Source organism: Chinchilla lanigera, unplaced genomic scaffold (genome assembly GCF_000276665.1).
Source record: "Chinchilla lanigera isolate Chin_1 unplaced genomic scaffold, ChiLan1.0 scaffold00060, whole genome shotgun sequence".
Lineage (NCBI taxonomy): Eukaryota > Metazoa > Chordata > Mammalia > Rodentia > Chinchillidae > Chinchilla > Chinchilla lanigera.
In genome coordinates this window covers 12,934,021-12,953,447 of record NW_004955461.1, presented here as the reverse complement: position 1 = coordinate 12,953,447, position 19,427 = coordinate 12,934,021, and the positions used below count along the sequence as shown (strand labels likewise).

The window sequence follows — 19,427 nt, the reverse complement described above, 5'->3', positions numbered from 1 at the left end:
AAACACAGGCAGGAAATGAAAAAGATAATCATGATGCTTCTTGTCACTCTTCCCAACCTGACATGCCAACCACTGTCCATAGTATCCCCAGAAAGCCCAGCACTGCATTGCATCAGGCACTGCCATTCCCACCGGATTCTTGGTGCTCTTACTAGGAACAGACTTTACCTCCAGACCTGCCTTCCCTATTAACTATGCAGTAAGAAAACCTACTGCTCCTCTGCATAGCCAGAATCCATTTCCATGTACTACTCAGGTGTCATCTTTACCACTTACCAGGTGATGGTTTGTACCACTTGCCTTAGCAGATGGCTCCTCAAGTTCTTCCCCAGGTCTCTCCCAATATGTTTACCTTAACTAGAAAGTAAGGTGGTGGTGATTGATATCTTTTGTATATAAATTTTTTAAGTCATCTTCAATTCAAATCATGCTTATCTGTTTTTTTACAATTAGTTGCTCCTTAGATTGAGGAACATTTGGAGAAGAAAGTTGGAATTGCTGTCCTAAAAATATTCATTCAAAATACTGTACTTTTTAGCCTTCAGAAAAGGGTCACTAAAGCTATGATCTCTCCCTGTTAGAATTGGAAAGATGTTCTGCTAATTTGAGAGAAATTTCTCCTATGTGCTTCCTCAAAACTTTGAGTCTGAATAAGAGAGTCAAGTATTGCAAATGATACTGCTTTTAATCTTATAAACTTTGCCCAAGAAAACTTAAAATTTGGACTCATTATTGAGTGGCAGTGAATTTTTTGTTCCCTTTGATGTTCAAGTAATAAGGAAAGACTGCCGCATGATTTTTGAGGTAAGCATTTGTTTGTGCTTCCCTTATTTTATCACTTAATGGCAAAGATAGCGGGCTGGGGATTTAGCTCAGCAGCAAAGCACCTGCCTGGCAAGCACAAGGTCATGAGTTCAATTCCTGACCAGAAGAAAAACAAACAAACAAACCAAAAAAAAAAAAAATAGCAATGATGTCAATGCCAGTTACTTTAGAGACATGACAGAAGAGTGAAAATCATTTATTCATTGGTGTTAGACAAATCTGAATTCAGCCTTAAGCTCTATTGCTCACAGGTGAGCTGATATTAGGCCATGAACTTTCCAGACCTCTGCTGTCTCTACCTGAGGAAAGAGGCCACACAGGCAACTTTTATTCTCCTACCAACACCTGCTGATGGCAACTGGACCAGAACCCAAGTTTGTAGATTTCCAAAATACCCCTCACCTCCACCTCTGCTCCCAAGCTTCAGTCAGCATGGTTGACTTTCCAGAAGATTCTTGGTAGAGAAGGTGCACACCCCATCTCCACCCAGAGCAAGGAACACACACATGGACAAACAGGTCCCCAATCCCTTTCCATTCACACTTTTGCAGGGGCTGATTTCTCTTTATTTTTTCTTTGAGTCTCTCTTCTGTCCTGTCTCCTGGGTGGCCCTGCAACACCTCCTGTGCCGTGAAGGCTCTGTGTTCATTCCCCAGTACAGAAAAAAGAAAGTGGCATCTGTGAAGACCATGGCAAATGCCCCCAAAATGTTAAGTTAATGAGTGAGTTGATTCATGCCATAAGCATATTTCAAGGTGCTATGGACTTAATTATGTCCTCAAATTCACATATTGACCACCTCCAAGGTATTTGGAAGGTAATTAGGTTTGGACAAGGTGAAGAGGTTGGTGGGAATTCCTGTCCATGTAAGGACCCTTTCTCTCTTTCCTTCCCTCTCTCTCCCTTTCTGTACAATAACAGTGAGAGGGGAGCTAGCTGCAAGTCAGTAGGAGAGTCTTCACCACAACCCATTCATGCTGCCATCTTGATCTTGGGCTTCCAGCCTCTACAACTGGGAAAAAGCAATTCCTGTTATTTAAGCCACCCAGGCCTTTGCCATCTTGTTTCAGCAGTCAAGATAAATATATCCCAGGTCTCATGCATTTCACCACTGGACAATACTACCTCATAACTCCTTAGGGACCCATGACCTCACTTGAGCTGGTTGTCCCTTTCCACTCTGTTCAAGGACCCATGGACCATTCTTCTCTTCTGTTCTTCATGCCCTTGTGAATGAATCCTTCTGGGTTCTTGGCCTCTAATCTTGTTGGGGATGGCCCTGAGGTATCACTGGCAGAGGTCAGAGGACTGGAAGACTATGATCAGGTGCTTGTGGCTATTCTTTCCCTCCTCTGGTACCACAGTTGGGCAGCGGCAATCTCTGTCCCCAAGCCCAGCTCCTTCTAAGTGTCTCCTCCTCTGGCCCAGCTCCAACTTCCTGGGATCTGATTACTATTGTCCTCTCACCATCCCTTACAGCTGGAATTCCACCTGCATCTCCAGATGCATCAGGACTATAATACTTCCCTCTCTGGTATCAAGCAGTTTGGATTCAGAGCAATGGATCTTGGGAAAGTGCTTAAAACATTCTCACTCTCAGTTTTATCATCTTGTAAGTGAGGATGATGTAGGCAGGTTAAAATTCTTTATCCAAAAACTTTGGGTTGAGAAACGCTCCACAATCCAAAATATTTTCAAATTGTAGAAGTTTAATATATCAAAGTACATGCTTCTAATATTGTGAAATGTCCCAAAAGGGTCAAGGGAAGGATGCTGTAATAAAATTCATTACTATTTTTGCAGAGAGGCATGAATATTCATAAGATCAAACTAAATGAAAACTAAAAATAGTTTTCATGCTTTTTTTAGCCATATTTTCCTCCTGAATGAATTTTTTAAAATATCTTGGTTTTTATTTGTTTTCCAGTGTTATTTTGCAACCGTATTAGTAAGTCCATTTCAAACCAGACCTGCAGTGTTGGAAATGTAGTATTTCTTAACAGATGTCAGTCGCTCTTGTCCTGTTAACATAATGATAGCTATGACTATATGCTGTAACCAGTGCTCAAAGCTGTCCCATAAACTCTTGTTACTTGAGGCAAGAAGTGCTCTGCTGTATTGTTTAGTCTCCCAGTTGTGGGTGAGTGCACTAGCTCTCAGACAGTGTTATTTCCAAGCTGAGCTAGTTGATAAGTAAAGCTTAAATATGAGTTCAGTTCTTGTATTTTTAACTCTGTGCCCTTTTCCTACATATACCTATTCATTCAAATGGCAAGCAAGGTACCTAGTATAATCCCATCATATCCAGAGAGAAAAAGACACTCTGGAAAAATGTAGAAAGAAATGCAGTACACAGTGAGGGACAAATCGCAGGGCTTGGACTGGCTCCAGTGCCCAGAGGAGGTGTGGTGGGGCAGGGATCCACCAAGAGCCCTGAACATAGCCCTGAGCTCTGCAGATTTGGGTGAAGCAGTTTGCATGCATGCATTTCCTTTCCTGGGGGAAGGCACCTTTACCTCCATCCCATTTTTAAAAATACAGACAGAGGTTCAGACACACAAAAATGCCTGGGAACAGGGCTGTGGTAGCAGGCGTGACTGCTGTTCTAGGACGCTGACCCGGTGTGACGTTTTCTCCAGGTGGACATGAATGTGACAGTCTGCAGCTGCCCCAGGGCCATGTAATCAGATTATTCTGGCAGAGAGTATTTTAGTGCTAATTAGCATAGGAAATCTTCCAGGCTTCCAGGGTTGGGGCCTGCAAAGGATAAAAGGCCCAGGTCCTGGATGGTGCCCTCTGAAATGTTTAAATGGGTTAAAGAGGGAGCCTGTCCTGTCTGGTTGCTGTGATAATCAGATTAGGGAACAGAGCAGGAGGGAGAGAAGTGTCCAATATAAGCTGTGGTGTCTGGGGGGTTGAACTGGCAGCAGAGGTGACCTCCTGAAGGGGACATTCAGCAGAAGCTGAGCTCAGGCATTGATCCCAAGGGCCACTTAGAAGGCATGTTGGCCAGTGGCTTCTACATCAAGCACTCAGTGTGCTTGCATGAAAGCACAGGTCCCCAGGCCCTGTCCTGCCAGCTTCAGGTCAGCAGCCCTATGTTCGGCTGGGGTGGAGACTGGAACGTGTGCCCTAAACATGGTTCTGGGTGATTCTGAGGCACATAGTGCCCTCACCCCTGACCCCACTGAACACCGATATCTTGCTGCTGAGGAGACCTGTTTGAGACCAGACCAGGATTACAGGGTACACACAGTCCCAAGCCCTTTGCCAGTGTTGTATCTCATTTAATCTCCTTGAATTGTCCTGAATTAATGGTCTTGTTTGCCTTCATTTGACACATAAGGATTCTGAGGCTCTGAGAAAAACAAAGGAGCTGTCCACAGCCACACAACAAATATATAATGACCATGAGACACCATAGATGCTTCCCAGAACACCTGCTCCAGGGGGCAAATGGATGGGCTACTTCTTATCATAGCCTAGGAGTCAGCAGGGCCCCGCTCCCATAGAATGCTGATGTCATCTTGCAGCGTCCTGCACCTCAGCTGTGAAGCTCCACACACTGGTCATCTTCAAATCTGCCCCCTACCTTTTCTTTGAGGTATTGGAGACTGAACTCAGGACCTTCACACTGAGTTACATCCTCAAATCATTTCTTTTTAATTTTGAGACACAAGTTCTCCCTATGTCACTAAGTTGGCCATGCTAAAGTAGAATTTAGGATCCCACTATCTCAGCCTCCCAAGCTATAGGATTACAGGTGTGAGCTACCATGCCTAGCTGTCTTTTAATTCCTTGAAGGAACATGCACAGCACTCTCTCTCCAGCCCTTTGCCTAGCTCTTCTGAGTTCCTCGCCAGCCCTGCTCAGCTCTGCACACCACCGTCCCTTCTCATCTTCTCTTCTCCCATGGTCTCCACAGAGAAATCAGTGTCTGTGTGTGCGTGCCTCCCATAGAGACAGAAATACACACACCAAAAGGAACACATGAATTCCACATATATACAAATACACACAAACTGAAACGCACACCCATATACGCTAACATATGTGCAAATACACATACATAAACATACAGATGTCCTATAAGCAAACACAAATACACACATACAAATGCACACTGTCCCGGGTACAAACACATCCAACTACACACATGTATATTTTGCTCTCAGCACTGGAATTTAGCCAAGGTCCCTGACTGAGCTATATTCCCAAATTTTATGATTTTTAAGTTTGGGACAGAGCCTTACTAAGTCTCTAAGTTGCCAAGGTGGAACTTCAACTGGTGATCATCCTGTCTCAACCTCCAAGAGCACTGGGATTATGGGTGTGTGGCTCTGGGCCTGGCTCCATATACTTGCAGCTTTGCTTGAGGTCCTGGAATGCTCTTTCCACTCTCTTTTCTTCAGCTGATCCAGCTCTGAGCATTTTGTCTCCTTTCCAGGAAGACATCTTGTCCTCACTAATAGCTCTGAAGACGCTTCACCAATTTCTGATAACCTCTGCCAGTCACTATCAGAACCTGTGTCAGTTACTTATGGCTTCTTGTTTTTAAAATTGATTTTCCCTTGTGTTCACTAAATTACAGCATCAGATTTTTCTCACCACTGAGTTTCATCATAGTACTTGGTACACAGTAGGCGCTCAGTAGCTGTATCTGGGTGATTGGTTAGGTCAGTGAATCACTTAAGTATATGTCTAATTGTTACCTGTACAGAAAGATATTCCCTGACTGCTACCACAAATAGACTTCCTTATAATTGTTTCCTTTGCAGTAGTAGTGACAAAATAGAATTATTTTATTTTATTTTTCAGTCAGATGTTGTTGGTACATTTTAGATATACACAGTGATCACATTCATCATAGAGAATTTCTACCTGTACATGATATAATTTGTTTCTTTTTTTCCCATTTCCCTACCTGCCCTTCAACCCTTCCTTCCCTCCTCTCTTACAAAAGCTTTGTTAGAATTATTTTATTAGCTCTTCACTTTGTCTTCTTTGTAAGCATGGAAACAGTTCAAAGGCCTAAGCACTATCTGTCTCATTTACTTCTAGAACAGGGCTTGGCATATATTTGACATGTTGTGTTTAGGTGCTGTGGGAGCCAGTGGGAAGCAAAGTTCCTCAGTTCACAATTTTCTCCAGTTAACGTGCAGCCTGCAGCCTCCCACTGGTAGCATCTGGACCTGTTCATGCTGTGATACTGAAAATGTGATTCTGCTTTTCAGGCTTGAGTTTTCCCACAGAGAAAGAAAAGGCAACATCAGATGAACTGAAATATCCCACCAAGGTGGACATGCACAAATTCTAGGACTGACTGTTTTTTGTGATGGACAAATGACATTATTATAAGTTCTTACTACTGCTAGTGAGCATGGAGATCCCAGCTCTGAGGCTCAACTTCATTTTTAGACCAGTGATGGTGATATTTTCCGCTCTCATAGTGCACATAACAAATGAAGTCAAGTTCAGAGTTCCATCCCATGAATTACTCAGATTTTTAAGTGAAACATGCTGGGAGATAAATCATCCCAACTTTTATTAGCTAATGTCTGGCAGGAAAAAGATGGCATACATATGTTTACAGAGAATTTCTATCAGCACGATTTAGAACCACTTCAACCTGCAGACAGGAGGTAGGGGTCCCTGAGGGTAAGTCACAGCCTAAACTAGTGGCAGTGGTGGACCAGGTAGTCCTGCAATGAAGTGGGAGGTGCCTTTACTGGGACGCAGCAAGAGGCAGTTGCTAGCTTGTGGTACAGTCACTTGCAGACTTCTTACAAGGGGAGTGAAAGAAGAAACCCCTCAGTTTTGCACTTGTCCTCCCTCAGTCTCTTGCCAGAACTCCCAAATAGTCAGCTCCTCCTGAAAGCAGAGCGTATCAGATCCCCCTGATTCATTCTATTCAGGTCAGCCCCGATGGAAAAGATGGAGATGCAGTAGGAGATGTGGAGTGTGTGTGTGTGTGTGTGTGTGTGTGTGTGTGTGTGTGTAGACAAGACAGAAAATTCACAGCACAAAGTTTAAGAACTTCAAATGTAATCAAGAAGAACTTTATAGAGGTAACCTTGAATTGCCCTATTTATAAAGTCTATCATTTGCAAGCATCACCATTTTAACAGATATTAGTCTCAAATTACACATGATGCATTCCAAAATCTTTAGATGTCAAAGAATCTTCACTGTGATATACTGGGAAAGCCAGTGAGGCTGTAGAAAAGATCACTGAGCTGGAACGTATATGGCCTGCTTTGCTCCTGAAAAATAATACTTCTAAAATGTATCTATGTCAATTTGTAAATCTTTGTAAACAAAGATTTACAATATCTTCTGCAGATATTCTCTTAGGTTTCCTCTCATTAAAGGAAATATGAAATGGGATATAAAACATATATTTACACAACTTGCAATTTATGAATTCAAAGATTTTTATCCATTAACCATATAAGCATCTGAGGACAATTATAATCTTCATGCTGTCAGCAAAAGTACCACCACAGTAATGCACTTGCGTGTGATCTGGCCCATCCTGCATGTACTTAATGGATTGGATTAATGGGGTACCATGTCCAATTACTCAAAATGCTTCAATCATCTCCTTCTGCAGTGTCACTCACTATGGAAAAATGTTCTCCATTTATATTTTTACCAATTATTGTGACAGAACCAGAACAGTATTAGGCAAGCACTCCTACCAAGAATTATTGTAGAGCTAGAAAGTGTACCTATTATATATGATATGTGTGAACTTATGTGTAATGTCATTATGTATTGCACATTGATAGAAGTAACAAACCACCCCAATACACGCATTCATATACACATTCACTAACCTCCCCTAAAATTGGAGGCCCCCTCTAACCCAAATAAAATACTTTATTGAGATTCTGAAAATTAGACATAATTCAGCAGAAGACGGAACTTATCTATGTTAGGCAGAACAATGACTTTTTCCAAATATGCTATTCTCACCTCCAGAGACTTTTTCCAAATATGCTATTCTTACCTCCAGAACCTGAACATAGGATATAATAAGCTTCCAGTGATTGTGTTGTGTTAAAAGACATGCCAATGAGGGGGCTGTACTGCATTATCTGGGTTGGCCCAAAAGGATCACTTGAGCCTTTAAAAGCTGAACAATAAGACAGAAGGGACTCAAAGAAAGTTCTATTACTAGTTTAAACATGGAGAGGCAAGCTGGGTATGATGGTATAAACCTCTAATCCCAGTTTTTTAGGAGGCTGAGGGAGGAGAATCTCAAATTCAAACTGAACTCAGGCAACTCAGTGACTTAGTGAGACACTCTCTTAATTATTTTTTAAATTTTAAAAAAGTAAACAGAAATAAGCTGGATGGGAGTGTAAATGAGCCTGATATATGAAAGGCACGTGGCAGCCCTTCATCCATTAGCAGTTCTAGAATCCAGCTGGTCACTAGGTCCTGCTCTTGGGCGTGGTTCTCCATGGGTCTGTATATCAGTTCTGTCTTCTGAGTCTGAATGCATTTTCCCTGCCAAATAGTTCATTTTTACAACTGAGCAGGTGTTTCCTGCACATGAAGAACTGGAGGCTCAGGGTCTTCTTTTTTAAATTTCTCTGTCCTTTTTATCCTCTTTTGTGTTTTCCATCAATACAAATTTCTTAAAATCACTATGGGTTTCCTATGACTCTAATTGCTGTTCATGCCATTAGATTGAAGATTCTCCCCACCCAAAACATCCTCCAGTCTCTAACTGTAGTCTGCTTTTAGTGTAGGTTCTCTGGACAAATGCCATTCATTTCCCTTAGAAGCCCATTTGTCTAATCAAATTCTATGAGACATCCCCTTTAACTTATTAGGAGTCTTTGTGTGATTGAGTCTAAGAGGCTGCACAATAAATTTTCTTTCAAGCCCTAGGAAAGGCTTTTATGGTCCCACCCTTGAACTGACCTTGACCTTTACCTTGTTTTAGAGATATTTCATTGGATTTGATGTTTACTTTGAAGCCATTTCTTAAGTTGCAAATCTTTTGCTATGAAAGACTAAGAATGAGAAACTTTTGTATTTTTAAATCCAGCAGTTTCTGGCTTCTTCATATTCTCTGAATTCTCTTGGAAAACTGAGCGTCTCCTTATGTATGTCACCTTGATCCTCTTGTACTTTATCACAGGAAACTAAAAAAGAATCAGTTGGCATTTTCAACATTCTGCCTGGAAATCTCCAGGTAGATCTTCAAGATTATTAGATAACATCTTTTTTTTTCCACATTATCCATGTGACAGTTTCATTACTTTTTCTCCTGGTACAAAACTCAAATACCCTTTAGTCCAGCCTCCAGTTGCAATTTCTTTAATTTGTTTCCCTGGACTCCCACGACTCAGTCCTAAAGCAAATACCAAGTTTCCAAGGTTCTGATTTTTGTGGTGTCAGCAAGCCCTTTCTGAGGTCCATTTCTATTTTAACTGTATACCATTGTGGAAACATCCACTCCAAAGATCAGGGGCTCAAAACACAAACACATGCATTTTTTTATGATTCTGTAGTCTAGGTAGGGCTCAGTGAGGGTAGTTCCTCTCCCCCCATACAGCTGGTGGGAGCTGGGGTGTCCCAAGGGGGCTGGAGGAACCATTGCCAGGACCCTCATCCTATAGCTGGCAGGTTCAGGCTGACAGCTGGTGAGCTTCAGCCAGGGATCTCAGCCAGGTCTTCAGTACTCATTCGGCTGCTCCAGAGGCAAGAACGAGCCTCCCACAGCACAGTGTATGTGTTCTGAGAGGAAACACCCCAAAAGGGAATATTCTGGAAAACAAGCCTCAGCGGCCATGATGCTATGATGAGGACTAATGTTGCATGATCCATCCACCATTAATCATTAATCATGGGCCAAGCCAAGAGTCAATAGAGAAGTATGAAAACATATGCAGATGAGCAAGTACCTAGCACCATTCATGGTTATGTGTGTGTTTGTGTGTGTGTGTGCGCACATGTGTGCTCACACATTCACATGTGTGTATGTGTGATAATCTACCAAAGGGGTTTAAATAGGGACAAAAATCAGGAAAAGAAAATCAAGATAAGGTGAACCTGAAATTGAATTAGGTACTGCTTCTTTTATCTGAGTCACTTTATGTAAATGAATGTTACCAAGAATAGCCAAGACAATCTTGAAGAAATAAAACAAACATGAAAGATTTCTGTAACCAGAAATTAAGCTTTACACAAAGTTTCATTATTAGGACAATGCAATAATTGGTGCAAAAATAGGCAAATAGAATAACATTTCTACTAATAGATACATACATGCCAGTGCATGTAAATGCAATAAATGATTGGTTCTGGGTCAATGGCATATCTGTGTCTTTAAAATATAGATATCAGTTCCCTCTTCATTGTATGCATGAAACTCACTCTGAAGAGATTTTAGATCTAAATGTAAAAAGAACATGGTTATCATGTAAAATATAGAACTGGACAAGGGCTCAATTCCACGGTGTAGGCAAAGTATTTTAAACAGAAAAGACATTCACTAACCATGAAGTATTTTTAAAAGGATAAATATGTCTATGGTATAATTAAGAATTGCTATTCATCAAAACACACCATTAATAGCGTAATTGTGCGAGCCACAGGTGAAAGGAGATGATTATCTGACAAAGGACTCATATCCAGGATAAATTAGTCTTTTAAATCAATAAGAAAAAGAAAGATAATCAACAGAACAATGAGGAAGAGGTTGAACAAGTGCTTTGCAAAAGATTATATCCAAAAGGCCAGTGTGTGTATGAAAATGTGATCAACCTCTTTATTCAAATGCAGATATGGACCACAAAGTGCCCAGTGAAGGTCTCTAGACCTCAAAAGCTAAAAGGAAGCTGACTGACAATCCTGAATGCTATGAGGATTTGTCACCCGCAAGGCTCATGCTAAGCCAGGAGAAGTGCAAATTGTTACAGCTCTTTTGTAAAACTGGTTGGCAGTAGCTATCAAAGTTGAACAAATGAACATTTTATTGCCCAGAAATTCTCTTCCTAGGCAATCACTGAGAGCTAAAGAGCGTTTGTTTTCTGAAGCCATGTATATGAATTTTCATAGTAACATCATTGGCAACAAACTGGAAACAAAGCAATGTTCTTATTTGGTGGAATGGATAAACAAATGTGGTATATTCACATAGCATAAAAAATGACTAAAAAGAGTGAACTATGTCCATATCTAGTGGCACAGCTGACTCTCAAGAAGTCAGTGTGGCATGAAGAGACCTGGACCTGTGTGCTGTGTTACTCAGCTGTGCATGTTATGTTTGCACATTCCAAATACTGGACTCACTCACCTCTGGAGGCAGAAACCTGAGTCTATGTGTCAGTAGGGTGGGATTATTATAGGGACAGGGGTTGTGGCTGGAAGGAAATTTGAAGGAGCCTTGGAACGCTGTTACTAATTTTATGCTCCTTTTACCTGGGCGATGGTTACAAAGTCAATTTTTATTTTGTGAAAATTCACCCAGCTATTCATTGTTTATGTGGGTACTTTGGGATTTGAACTGACACTCAAATACAGTCTAGTTTTTAAATGTTCTTTAGCTATTGCATGTGTGAACCTAAACTATTTTGTGGTAATTCCACTTTCAGGAGGTCTCTGAATTTTAGGTTCTTTCATAAGCTGCCTTTGCCATAACTTTCTTATTCAGTCCTCAAATATCTACTCAGGTCCTGCTGTGTGCAAAGGCCTGGCTTAAGACCTCGGGGGACATCAGTGCAGGAAATCAACAAAAATACTTTAGAGCTTACATTTAATTTTACCATGGGAGGACCTTGTTCAAACTTTGAAAATAGTCCCTGTATAATACTCTCCACGCTCTCCCACCAGTGTACTTTTTCTCCCCAATATTCTGAGTAATGTGGTCATTGCTGTCAGAGGTGGTCCTAGCCAGCCAATTCATTCTGGAATTGGATTCTGAAAGGTTGCTGATTACACATTGAACACATGAGCATCTAATCTCATCACCAAGGAAGAAGCAAGACATTGATGAAATGCTGAGCAGCAATGGGGAAGTGCCCACAGCTCCTTGCAGCTACGTGGCAGCTATGTGGCCTGCAAGAGAAAGCAAGAGAGTGCCTCCAGAACTGGCTGCATCACTTAACAACTGAGACAGGAACATAGGCTGCTGGTTTCCAAACTACATGCAGCCCGTATTCTTAGAGAAAATCAACAGACTTAACGCCTAGAAATTTCAAGCCAGGTTATAGGTGGAAAAATCAGTCTCTAGCAATTCTAAAGGAATCCCTTTCCTCTTTAGCTAAAAGCCACATAAGAATGCAGGTTAAGCCCAGGGTCTGATTGTAAGAGTTGGTAAATTAGAGTGACAGAAAGATCATTCATTAGACCTCTCTGCCAAGTTTCGGGAGCTGATGGGGACAGATTGGGACCTGAAGGAATGAGGTGTCTGGGAAGACACGGGTAAGGCCAAGAACTTCAAGCTTCCCAATCCCTCTGAGTATTGCATAGAGTGAAAACTGCTTTGTACTATGTGAAGGAAGCAGCTTCTTCTTCATTTAAAAAAATAAAAAAAGTTGCTGGGATTGTTGGTACATGCCTGTACATCCAATACTCTGGGAGCTTGAGGCAGAAAGATTGCAAGTTTGAGCCCAGTCTGGGCAACTCAGTAACTTAGCAAGATCCTACTTCAAAATTTTAAAAAAGGGCTAAAGGTGTAGCTGAGTGTGAAGGCCTTGGGTTCAATCCCCAGTATGAGTAAATAAATAAATGAATGAAAAATGATAAATTAAATACATACTCATTTGACTATTTTTAATAATGAGAAGTTATATTGCTGAAAATCGCCAAGAGAAATTTTAAGTGTTCTCACAACAAAAAAATAAGCGTGTGAGGTAATGAGCATGTTAATTAGTCCATTTGGCTATACCACAATATATTTGTATTTTAAAGCATCCTGTTGCCTGTGATAGATATATGCAACTATTTGTCAATTAAAATTCTACGCATCTATCTATCTATCTATCTATCTAACAACTTCTCAGGGGAAGGATTCAGTCTAAGGTCAGGAGCTCACTGCAGCATTCCATGCAAATCTGTATCAGGAGGCCAGTGGGTCTGCAATGGAAGGCTGAAGAGTCCCAGGTAGAAGCTGAACAGTCTGTGCTAGAAGCCAGGAAATGACTCCAAGCCTAAGGTGAAGACTGGAGCTCCTCCAAAGAACTCGAAATCAGTCCTTCCTAGTTTCTCTTTTAAAGTATGTAGGCTACCCGCCCTCAGGTGGGTTTAGCCCTCACACTATCTCCATGCTCTCCTCTTACACAGGCTCAGGATGTTTACGATGTGTAGACCCGGGTGAGTCACTTAGTTAAACTTCTAAGCTTCTCAAATTGATGCAGTGAACAACATCCTAGCGCCTGAAGGCATGTCTTTTGTACTCTAGGATGTAGAACTGCTGAGTTACTCAGTTAAACTTCTATACTTCTCAAGTATACTTCTCAAGAAGTATAGAACCCGTTAGCCTCCAGTGTGCAGACACCCCTTGTATGCCTCCTCATCTAGCTCTGTTACTGAACACTGTAAGCCAACCTCATAATTTCTTATACATTTGTATAACGTGTTATATCTGTTTCTCTAGTAAACTCTGACTTGATATAAAGTCTACTTCATCAAAAAGTAGGATAGATACTCCTGCTGGTTTTTCGATTCCTGTGGCATAGAATATTGCTTTGCATTTCTTTGTTTTTAGTCTGCGAGTTTTTGCATTAAATGTATTTTATATGTATAGCATAGAGTTGGATTTTGTTGCTTGATACATTCTGCTAATTAGTATCTTTTGATTGGTGAATTAAATTCATTTAAATTGATAGGGTTTGACTTATTCCTATCATATTATTTTTCTGTTGCTGTTTTGTGTTCTTTCCCTCCTTCTTAATTGCTAGCCTTACTTGATATATTCATTTTATTGGACCTTTTGGCATTGTTAGCTTTATTGTCTCCTTCTAGGACATACTTGAGAATTTTTTGGAGTGCTGGTTCACTGGTCATGAACTTCTTTAGGTTCTCTTCATCATGAAAATTTCTTATTTCACTACCAGTTTTGAAAGATAATTTTGGAGGATATAACAGTCTGGGTTGGAAGTTGTTTTCTTTTAGAGCTTAAAACAGTTCATTTCATGATCTCTTTGCCTTGAAGCCATGTTTTGAGATGTGTGTTGTAATCCCGATAGGTTTTCCTTTTTAGGTGATTGATTGCTTTTCTCTAGCAGTCTTTAAGATTCTGTTCCTGTGTTGCATTTCTGGTATTTTAATTACTATGTGGCATGGAGTATGTTTTGTTTTGTTTTTATCATGGCTATTCAAGGTTTTATATGCCTCACTTGTCTGTACGTTAAATTCTTTTTCCATATCTGGAAAGTTTTCTATTAGTTTTGTAAAGAGGTTTTTAAAAATGCCTTTTAAAGATTAAACATCTTCTGATTTTTAATTATTTCTTAGTACTCATATTAGTCATTAATGTGTCATCTAGCAGCTGTTCAATCAATTTTTCATGCTGTGCTGTTTTTAGGTATCGCTCATTAACTGATCATTGACCACACAGCCTTGTTCTTTATCTCACACTCTGTCTTCACACTGGTCACTTCTGTTACCCATATGTTCAATCTTATTTTTGAGCTCCTGGGTTTCTGATTTGAACTTTTTATGGATTCTCATTCTTTTCTATAGTGGGCATTCAGCTTTGCATATCTTTCTTTAGTTCCACTAGATTCTTATTAGTGTCTTCTCTAGAATCACTGATCATTTGCTTCATTAGCATTTTCTGGTAAGTTCTATTTCTTTAAATTTGCCAGGCACCTTATCAAATTATTTTACCTTTGCTGATATCCTTTCAGGCTTCTCCGCTCTGTGGCTTATGACTTCTTCCCTCTCAATGCCTCCTAAACCAGTTCTGAGGAAGTGTGAATCTTTTGGAGGCATTTTGTTACCTTATCTTTTCAAATTTCTTTTTAAAAAAAATTTGTGCTGGCATTTGCAGCTCCTTTGGCCCAGTGCCCTGCTTTTTGGGAGTGAGCCACAGTTTTGTTTATAACCTCCAGGCAATCAGGGTATTGGCATAGAGAAAAAAACAATTGACAGCAACTGTTATGTCACCTTGACTATAGTAGCTAACAGGGATAACAATGGCATCAAATATCAACTGGACATTGACAAACCCTAACAACTACTCAAAAATTGCCCTTAACCAGAACAAAGATGTCTCTGATTTTAGTGAAGACACATGGGCTACCCATATATTAACCTATAGCAATCCAGACCACTAATTTCTACTGGATGTAGGCAGTGGTACAAGAGCTCAAGCATACTACTGGAGTAAATAACTTCTTCTTCAAGATCACCCCCTCTAAAGTTCACACCCACAAAACCTGATCTCCCATGACAGAATACAGGCCCCATAACCTTCCTGGCCCAAGCTCAAGACTTCCTGGACATCCTGAGAAATCCTTGCTTTGCCCTTACCTTCCCCAAGTGGTATCCCCTGGCTGTTTCTCATCTGCTCTTTGCAGTGTAGTAACACTTCACTTCTGGAGTGGAACTTCCCTCTTGTGTGCTGATATTGCCTTTGGTCAAGTCTGTCTTTTGGTTGTCACCTCTGCTGCACTGTGCTGTGGAAAACCCAAGAGCAGAGCTGGCTTGGATTTGGAAATCTGGCTGCTGTCTTCCTCTCTCACGCTGGTCATGGGGGCCTGGCAGGTTCCCATGTTGGTGGGGAGCACAGCTTCTTTGTCTTCTGCCTCCTACCATCAACTGCACAAAGCCCAGGCAGATGCCAGCATCCATTAGAAATTCTTAAACTTCCGAATGCTGGAGACTTTAAGTGGGAAGGGTGAGCATCTGCTGAGGACCTTCTTGCTGCTTCATGCCATGAAGTTGGAAGGACAGAATTCCAGGAGTGGCAGAGAATTTGTGCAGGTTTTAATGATCAGCAATAAGGCGAGTGCAATTGTCATACAAATCCACAAGGCAGGAACAACGCTTCTTGCTGTGACAGGGAGGAGCAAATAATGATGGCTACTTCGGTGTGGGATTACTAGGACTTAAGCTGGCAGCCTCCTATAGCACGCATTGAGGTACATGCACAGAGGAGTTTTATTTCTTTTGGAAAACTGTAGATTGATCCTAGGGCCTTCACACAGAGCTACATCCCCAGCCCTTTTTACTATTTTTTTTCCCTTGTTTTGAGGTAAGTTCTTATGAGCTCACAACATTGCCCCAGGCTGGTTTAAACTTGTGATCCTTTTGCCTCAGTCTCCCAGAATGCTGGGATTACAGGTGCATGCTGCTAAACGCAGCTTCCCAGCTATGTACACAGATACATGTAGGGAAACATACACAGACATACCAGATCTACAGAAAGATGGCAGATTTGAGTCACCCATTGTGGGGACACATGCCCTTTACCTCAATTCCCAGATCTTGGTCGGTTCTGAACTCCAGATCCCCCTCACAAAAAGGAAGTGAGTTTCCTTCAAAAGAAACTTCAAAGTGCAGCCACAGGTGTGTGTGGAAAATGCCATCCAGACAGTCCTCTCAGGGCACGGAGTCCAGCAGACAGAAACGTGCTCATGGTATGTTGTGCTGATGTCTCAAGAAGCAAGAGGAGTAACTAAGTGACATGCCCCTTTTGTGACTCATGACAGTCACTCTTGAGTGACGCTGAGATAAGGGACAGGAAGGCTCAAACAAAAGCAATGATCCTACGTATGAAAATAAGGGTTGGCTCAAAGGATCATTTAAAGATGTTGACAATTGTCAGGTTGTCATGTTTGGTTAGCAAAGAAGCCAGAGATAAGCAATGAATTTGAAGATGAGATCATAAGCTGTGAAGGACACTGTATACATCAGAGTCGCTTGAAATTCAAAGAGCAAGAGAGCCACTGAGAATCACAAATAGGAGAATTAGATAATTAGGAATGTGTTTTATTCTAAAGATTCATGACAGCTCCTATAAAACCTTTCTATTGGCAAAGAAACCCAAGGCTCCATTCAGTTGCTTTAAGGTCGCTGGCCCTGAGAATTATCTATTTGAAATGATAACGAATTTCTGCAAAAATGCAAAGATGGCTCAATATCAGAGAATCTGGTAATGAGATTCAGCACATTTACATAATAAAGGAGATAAAAGCAGTGAACATCTTTGTGAACATGGAAAAAGAAAAGAATTTCACAATTTTAACATGAGTAAAAATTTATCCATAGCAATGTCTCCAAAAAAGAAATTCATTAACTTGTTTGAATAAAAAAATCTGAATTGCAGAGCAATAATTCACTAGGTCACATTCATGAAGATTTAGAAAGCCCCCTTTTATAAAATGATATGAAAACATCCCCATGAATGGTATATAATTTGGTCTAGTGGTCATTTCAAGGTCATGAAGGAGGAGAATGAATGTAGGGATAGGTAAATGTCTCTGACAGGCTTCCTTGCATGTGTATATTTTTAAAAAAAAGATGTTTGAAACAAATAGCCAAATATTAATGGCATCAAACTTGTTACCAAATATAGTATATTATTTTCTGTACTGTTCCATATGTTTGAAATACTGAAAATAAAAGTAGGAAAACACATACAGATTAAAAAAAATCTCTAGAAAGCACCAGAGTATGCAATAACATCTGAGTTTCTCTCCATCACTTCACTCAGGTGTCCCTGTCCCCTCAGCCCTTGACCTCCTCTCTTCCAGTCTGCCCCACACACCTCAGTGAGGCCCCTCACCCTGAATGTGAGCCCTGCCTTTGCTCCTCTGAGCATGGGAATTAGAGTCAGACCCCCAGTTTCACCCTTTGCCAGCTTGGCACCTTCAGCAAGTTGTTTAAGCTCTCTGTGGCCTCCATTTCACCATCTTGTGATCTCTATCAGAATTCCAGAGCCTGGTACTTTGATAAACAGCTTTATTTAGTTCTCAGTTCTGGTGCTTGAAATCCCAAAATCCAGCAGCCCCATGGCTCAACCTCTGGCAAGGTGCCCTTCACTGGTTCACGTGATGGAGGAAGGGGAAAGGAACTTTCCACATGCACGGAGGGCCAGCTGTGAGGGTGGCTGCACATCCTAACAGCCCACTCTCCCCTAAACTCATTCACTCTGCAAAACACTGATGGCTTCCAAGGGATGCATCCCTAATGACCTAATTACCCCCCACTAGGTCCCAACTTTCAAAGGTTCCACCACCTCTTAATACCACCGCAGTGGCTACCAAGATTCCAGCACATTTTCCTTTTGGGACACCACACTCCAACTGGAACAGTTCTGTACAGAGCTGCTGCAAGGACAGGAGGGGATGAGGCAGGTACTGTGCTTAGGACACCTGACAGTTTAACATTCAGAGTACATTCGCTGCGATCATTATGCCTTTACTTGCTAGTTCCTGATGTCTACTCAGAAACACACCTTAGGTTGGCATCGAAGGCCTTTCAAAGTATGGGCTCACCTTGCCTACCCACAGCCCTGCTCGCATATCTCCCTTGATTCTCCCCCACTAGCTCCTGGGTCACTGACCTCACTAGAACAGAGCCTGGAAATGTCACCCTCTCCAGGCCCATCCTGCCTGACATCCCTGTTGCACTGTCCTTTGCTAGAGAGCATCTTCTCCTCCAGACTCCACCTCTCCTGGATCCTGGGCTGCCTCACCCGACCTCCCGCAGCTGCCTGGCTGCTCTCACCCTGCCTCAACACCCTTTTGTTCAGGTGCCCGTTGTCACCTCTTTTGCCTCCCTTCTTCTCTAATTTTACGCCAGCCCCCCTCCCCGTTAGTCATTTGCTCTGCCACTCCTCCGGGCTGTGTCCTACAGACCTCTAACTGCAGTTCTTATTCATGGATGGCCCTCAGATCCTCAATGTGCCCCTCACTGCACAGTGTGTGTGTGTGTTGGGGGCAGCCCCTCTCTTTTTGCTGCAAATCTGCTCCCTGCACCTCAAGCCTGGGGCTTGTGATGGTGCCGTCAGCCACCTCACGTGACAGCCAGACCATCACCTGTTACTTGTACCACACACAGAAACGCCATTGTAAGGAAGGCATAGCTAAGAGAATCTTCTCAGTAGGTACATATTTGTTAGACGTCATGCTAGGCACTTTCCATGGATTGATTCCTTTAGAGGTAAGCTTTGAAGCGGACCCTGTTACACCTCCCACCTTACACATTAACTGTGGCCGAGAGCTTGCGGTGCTTATCTCATACAGTGAGAGAAAACCCTTCCTGTTCAGTCTGCCTTGCCCATTTTCATCCCCCAGAATTTGCCTTGCAGCCACCAAAATGAGTTCCTAAAACAAACAACTGCTATTTCTTCCCTAGGCAAAGCCACCTCCCTAGCAAGGTACTGGTATCCTTCGTCATCTCAGGTCTTGCGGCTAGGGCCCATTTTCAGGCCCAGAAATTCTTCCTCAGGTGAGCTCATCCAACCACACTGCGTAGGTAAATTCGATCCGCAGAAAGCTCTTTGCTGCCCTCTGCCGGATACCACGAGCTATTAGGAAGAAAATCAACAAATCGCTCTGTGCTGGCCCTTGGCTTTCAACCCATAGTTTCCATGGATGTTGTTTTGTACGGGTTTCTTCTGACACAGTTCA

The 19,427-nt window shown here is 41.8% G+C and overlaps 1 long non-coding RNA gene across 1 annotated transcript in view; it reads right to left on the bottom strand.

Annotated features, from left to right (window-relative positions):
- LOC106150023 overlaps positions 1 to 16,425 on the bottom strand; it is a 36,586-nt gene extending 20,161 nt beyond the window's left edge. Inside the window, exon 1 of the long non-coding RNA XR_001236547.1 lies at positions 16,264 to 16,425. This is a non-coding gene — a long non-coding RNA (uncharacterized LOC106150023). The remainder of the gene's footprint in view (positions 1 to 16,263) is intronic.
- Between the last annotated feature and the right edge of the window lie 3,002 nt (positions 16,426 to 19,427).